Source organism: Biomphalaria glabrata, chromosome 14, assembly GCF_947242115.1.
Source record: "Biomphalaria glabrata chromosome 14, xgBioGlab47.1, whole genome shotgun sequence".
Lineage (NCBI taxonomy): Eukaryota > Metazoa > Mollusca > Gastropoda > Planorbidae > Biomphalaria > Biomphalaria glabrata.
Genome location: NC_074724.1, coordinates 2,675,203 through 2,681,396, shown reverse-complemented (window position 1 = coordinate 2,681,396; position 6,194 = coordinate 2,675,203). Strand labels below are relative to the sequence as shown.

General features: G+C 37.9%; 1 long non-coding RNA gene across 1 annotated transcript; it reads left to right on the top strand.

Annotated features, from left to right (window-relative positions):
* The first annotated feature begins 376 nt into the window (after window positions 1-376).
* Window positions 377-5,834, top strand: LOC129922960 (uncharacterized). Its single transcript, XR_008774887.1, has 4 exons — window positions 377-608; window positions 1,251-1,307; window positions 4,626-4,715; window positions 5,717-5,834. It is a non-coding gene; the product is annotated as an uncharacterized LOC129922960 (long non-coding RNA).
* The last annotated feature ends 360 nt before the right edge of the window (window positions 5,835-6,194 follow it).

Here is a 6,194-nt window from a genome sequence, read left to right as displayed (position 1 = left end):
GGATTTATCGACGGTCGAGGGTTCAAACCCTGCCAGCTCCCATACCCGTCGTCCTGCGGGAGGTTTGGACTAGGAAGTAAACTATCTTCAACTCTGAAGGAACATCCGAAACATGTCAAACATTTTACAAACATTGTGATGGCCATAGAATATCCTCATTAGCTTTAGGTCACAGAAACAGGTGACCATCTTCCACCACAGATCGCCAGGCCTAAAGTGGTACCCATTTTATATTCCATCAGCTTTTTATCGATATGTATCAACAGTATTGATCTTCAAATGGCTTAACCCACAGTATCCTCCTGTTCTGCTTTTTCAATATGGTGTCCCAATTTAGAAATAAACACCTCAGGATAGAGTCACCAATACCTCCGTCACAGCGTCAACCCCACATATTCAACGTGATGTTCTTGTGAATTATTTTGATTATCGATAGATTGAAAAATCCGTTTCCGATAATTACGTGGATCTAATTTTAGATTAGAATGGCTCAAGCTATAAAAGGAGTCAAATCGTATACGACAAATTTTATTTTTTGAGTGTTATCGTATATATATCAGTGGCTACTTAAAAAAAAAGAAGATAATTACGTCCTACGCTTAATTAAGGTAAGAGTATATCTTTATATGACTGTAGTTCTAGTATTAAAGATTTTCATTTATGCTGGACTCAAGTTAAATTCTTCCCGAAACTATGCAGAGATGAAACACGATAATTACTAATATCAACAATTAACGCAGCAAATAGAATTGAAAATATAAAATATTCTATAACATTTTCACCTTTTTTCTTCCCTACTTGAGTAACTATAAATATAATGAAATAACTATTTCTGTTACTACCTCAAATGTATTTCTAATGTCAGTGAAATGATCATATATTGATAAATGGCCCATTTTTTTTTGTTTGTTGTACATATATTTGGAAATTCCTTTACATTTCAATTTTATTATATCCTTGCCCTAACCCTCTGAATGTTAACGATGAATGACGGCTAGTAAGGTTTGAACCTGGCACCGTCGAGACGACAGTCCAGAGCGAATACCCCACAACCAAACCAGAAAAATGTATTTTCTTGGTATCCCTTTACTTACCAAATGAAATATTTGCTAGTATGGAATTGTGATTAATGTGTAACATGGAAACCAATTGAAAAGCTCAATTAACATTTCTATTTAGCTTTGGAGAGTACAGAAAATATAATGATGATAATATAATTACTAAATTATTTTTTTTGCCTTATGTTTTAGCATCTTTTAGCATGCCACAGACGATGAAATTTTACGTTCTGGGGATGATTTGTCTGCGTAAGTACACACTTGTATTCTAATACATATTTTGCGTACGTATCATGGGTGGGCTAGAGTTCGAGTCCCGATTTGAGCGTAGTTGTGTTTTCTGACATGTGCGGCAGAGAGAGAGAGAGAGAGAAAAAGAGAGAGAAAGAGAGAGAGAGAGAGAGAAAGAGAGAGAGAGAGAGAGAGAGAAAGAGAGAGAGAGAGAGAGAAAGAGAGAGAGAGAAAGAGAGAGAGAGAGATAGGATTCAGAAAAGAAAAGTCGTGTACTGAAGTCATGTAAAATCAGTCAACAAGTCAGTAGTCGTGTACTAAAGTCATGTAAAATCAGTCAACAAGTCAGCAGTCGTGTACTGAAGTCATGTAAAATCAGTCAACAAGTCAGCAGTCGTGTACTGAAGTCATGTAAAATCAGTCAACAAGTCAGTAGTCGTGTACTGAAGTCATGTAAAATCAGTCAACAAGTCAGTAGTCGTGTACTGAAGTCATGTAAAATCAGTCAACAAGTCAGTAGTCGTGTACTGAAGTCATGTAAAATCAGTCAACAAGTCAGTAGTCGTGTACTGAAGTCATGTAAAATCAGTCAACAAGTCAGTAGTCATGTACAGATGTCAAGTAAAGTCAGTCAACAAGTCAGTAGTCGTGTACTGAAGTCATGTAAAATCAGTCAACAAGTCAGTAGTCGTGTACTGAAGTCATGTAAAATCAGTCAACAAGTCAGTAGTCGTGTACTGAAGTCATGTAAAATCAGTCAACAAGTCAGTAGTCGTGTACTGAAGTCATGTAAAATCAGTCAACAAGTCAGTAGTCATGTACAGATGTCAAGTAAAGTCAGTCAACAAGTCAGTAGTCGTGTACTGAAGTCATGTAAAATCAGTCAACAAGTCAGTAGTCGTGTACTGAAGTCATGTAAAATCAGTCAACAAGTCAGTAGTCGTGTACTGAAGTCATGTAAAATCAGTCAACAAGTCAGTAGTCGTGTACTGAAGTCATGTAAAATCAGTCAACAAGTCAGTAGTCGTGTACTGAAGTCATGTAAAATCAGTCAACAAGTCAGTAGTCATGTACAGATGTCAAGTAATGTCAGTCAACAAGTCAGTAGTCGTGTACTGAAGTCATGTAAAATCAGTCAACAAGTCAGTAGTCGTGTACTGAAGTCATGTAAAATCAGTCAACAAGTCAGTAGTCGTGTACTGAAGTCATGTAAAATCAGTCAACAAGTCAGTAGTCGTGTACTGAAGTCATGTAAAATCAGTCAACAAGTCAGTAGTCATGTACAGATGTCAAGTAAAGTCAGTTAAGTCAGAGGTCTACAAAAGAAATTGGACTATAGCTAATCCCTCCAGAGATCTATAAAAGACCTTGTACTATAGCTGGAAGGAGTCTGGTTGTAAGGTTCGTGCGCTGGACTGTCGTTTGGACTTTACATTCTACGTCGTCCTGAGGGAGGTTTGGACCAGGAAGTCCATTATCTTTAACTCTGAAGGATCATCCGAAACACCTAAAACATTTGACAAACATAAACCCTCAAGAAGCCTATAAAGTGTTGGACTATAGCTAAGTCCCGCAGAGGTCTAAAAAAGAGATTGGACTATACCTAAGCATGTTACAGAATCATATATACGCTATAAAAAAAATGGAAATAATAAGCCTAGAAAAACAGTTCGTCTAAGACTGTTTGATAGGTCTTTAATCGGAAATCTCATTTGCAAGTAAATTTTCATTTAAAAACAACATCCCACATAAACAGCTCAGACAGAACTATGCATTGGGTCGCAAGCATTCCTTTGTTCGACATTACTTTATAAATAGAATGCTTATTGAAGGGTAACTTGTAAACAAGTTTATGAATAGAAATGTATTTCTAAAAAAATCAATATCAAAAAATCAATAGAGAAATAGCATTGTCCATGTGTTTGTGTTGAGTTGTTTACCAGAGGTGTGTGAAATAAAATGTCATGCTGCAGTTGGAGAGTTCCACTTTAGGAAACAAGCTTAATATTTGTATGAGGAAGGCCATGGCTTCTGAGCATGGGCGTATTTGTCCAGTTCACTTGATGTGAAGGCCATGACCTCTGAGAATGGGCGTATTTGTCCAGTTCACTTGATGTGAAGGCCATGACCTCTGAGAATGGGCGTATTTGTCCAGATCACTTGATGTGAAGGCCATGACCTCTGAGAATGGGCGTATTTGTCCAGTTCACTTGATGTGAAGGCCATGACCTCTGAGAATGGGCGTATTTGTCCAGTTCACTTGATGTGAAGGCCATTACCTCTGAGAATGGGCGTATTTGTCCAGTTGACTTGATGTGAAGGCGACGACTTCTGAGCATGGGCGTATTTGTCCAGTTAACTTGATGTGAAGGCGATGACCTCTGAGCATGGGCGTATTAGTCCAGTTAACTTGATGTGAAGGCGATGACCTCTGAGCATGGGCGTATTTGTCCAGTTAACTTGATGTGAAGGCGATGACCTCTGAGCATTGGCGTATTTGTCCAGTTAACTTGATGTGAAGGCGATGACCTCTGAGCATGGGCGTATTTGTCCAGTTCACTTGATGTGAAGGCGATGACCTCTGAGCATGGGCGTATTGGTCCAGTTAACTTGATGTGAAGGCGATTGTTAGTAGATATGGTAAAATATTATGACCTCCATCAGTCACAGTACTAGATATTATCTATCAGACACGAGATGAGTGCCTGGGCATTAGCTTTGTTTACAATCACCATGTTCCCCTCTCATGTTCTCCTCTCATGTTCCCCTCTCATGTTCCCCTCTCATGTTCCCTGGAGCAGATCTGTGCAAAGAAACGGCTAGTGCCGATACAGTTTGGGAAAGCCACGTCGCGGGCTCTGTGTGGGGGTTGGGGGGGAGTAGTATGAAACGAGTCTTTCCAAATCAGGTCAAAAGTCTGTCGAGAGCGAAAGAGAGAGAGAGAGAGAGAAAGAGAGAGGGAGGGAGGGAGAGAGAGGGAGAGATGGAGAGAGGGAGAGGGAGAGAGAGAGGGAGAGAGAGAAGGAGAGAGAGAGAGATAGATAGAGAGAGAGAGAGGGAGACAGAGAGAGAGAGAGAGAGAGAGAGAGACGTAAAATAAAAACAAAATATATGACACAGACACTAATTCACGGGATAAAAAAGTATGTTAGGTTGATTGCTAAAATGAACAATTAAAAAAAAAATTGGGTGTTCCTGCCATAATGAACAAAATAAAACATTTGAACAAATCAACAGCCGTAGCCGGTGTGCACAGCTAGCAGAACATACAATAAAAAAAAATATATTTAAGTAGCTTGTTTCATTACTATTTTATTTTATTTTACTTTTGGACAGTCTGTGCTGTCTTAGTGTACAGCAGTATGACCAGTACACCTAACAGTATACCTAACAGTACACCTAACAGTTCAACTAACAGTTCAAAAGGTGTGTATGCCTTGTGATTAGGCAACTCTCTCTAATTATATCTCTATCTCTCCTTGTCTCCTCTCTTCTCTCCTTTTTCTTTCTCTCATTCTCCTCTCTTTCTCTTTTACTCTCTCTTTCTTTCTCTCCTATCTCTAGCTCGTAGTCTCTCCTTTCCCTCTCTCATGCTTTCTCTCTGATTCTATCTCTTTCTTTCCTCTCTCCTCCTTCTCTCTCTCTCATTCTCTCCTCTGTCTCTGTCTCATTCTCTTTCTCCCTCTGCTTCTAGGTACAATACAAGACAGAATACTAATATGAAAAGTGGCATTAATTCCTATAACACTGGCCCATACTTTTGCAATGCATGACTCAATAGATTAAATATTACGAAAAAACATGAAGGTAATTGCGCATTTCTTATTCCAAATGGAAGGACAAGTTGATATAAGTTCTCTTTCTTCCGTAGTGCCGTTCGAGCATAGAACAGCTAGTAAAACCAATATCTTAGCCGAGCTTAAGTCTCTATTATAACACGTGTGACTAGATGAATATGCACCTGACGTAAATATTTTTGTCTTTGAAGGAGAGTCTGAAATCTGTATACTAAGATAAGATAAAATAAGATAGGATAAGAAAAGATATCCTAGATTATAAGATCAAAGGAGAAATCTAAATAACTCTAAAAAGTGTGAAGAGATAGCTGGAGGTGAAAGGTCACTACCTCAACAGCATCATCCCATAATGCTTTAAAATGTATTTTCTGTTAGATATTTATGTTACTGAGAATTGAATGTAAGTAGCTTCACCTATCCCTTAGTCTTTTAGACCGATGGGGCACCACACAAGATCTTTTTAATGTCGTCCTCCCTTCCTCTCCGTCGTTCCGACTTGGATAAAATTTATTTCAATGAACGGCACGTCTATTTTTCGCGTTGTTTCTCTGTCTGCCTCTTCTTCTTTTACCTGGTTCTGTTCCGTGGACTGTCTATAGAACATTTATGTATGATCTCTATTTCTTACAGCGTATAAACCGCGTAGACGCCTTATATCAAGTGGAGGCAGTGCGAATATAACAAATGGATGCAATGATAAAGTGACCTGGATGATTTCCATAGTAAGTGTAATGATTCACTAAACATCTATATACTATATTTATTTAATGCTCTACATTGGATGTCTCAATGTCCAAATCTATAAGCAATGCATTTCTTAATAGAGTACTTCCAATATTTGCAGCATTTTTTGTATATAATCGTGGCATAAAACATGACTTATTTAAAGTGGAATTTCAGATATGTTCAATTTTTACAAGTACGCAAGTAAAATTAATTAAAACAAACGATTTTCTACCTCATTTAACAAAAGATATTTTGATCTGAAAAGCTCTTGGTCTATAGAAGTCCATAATTAACATAGTTGTTACCAAATTAACATTGTTGTTATATGATTAACATGGTTAGTACATAATTACTATGGTTGGTATATATTTAACATAATAAT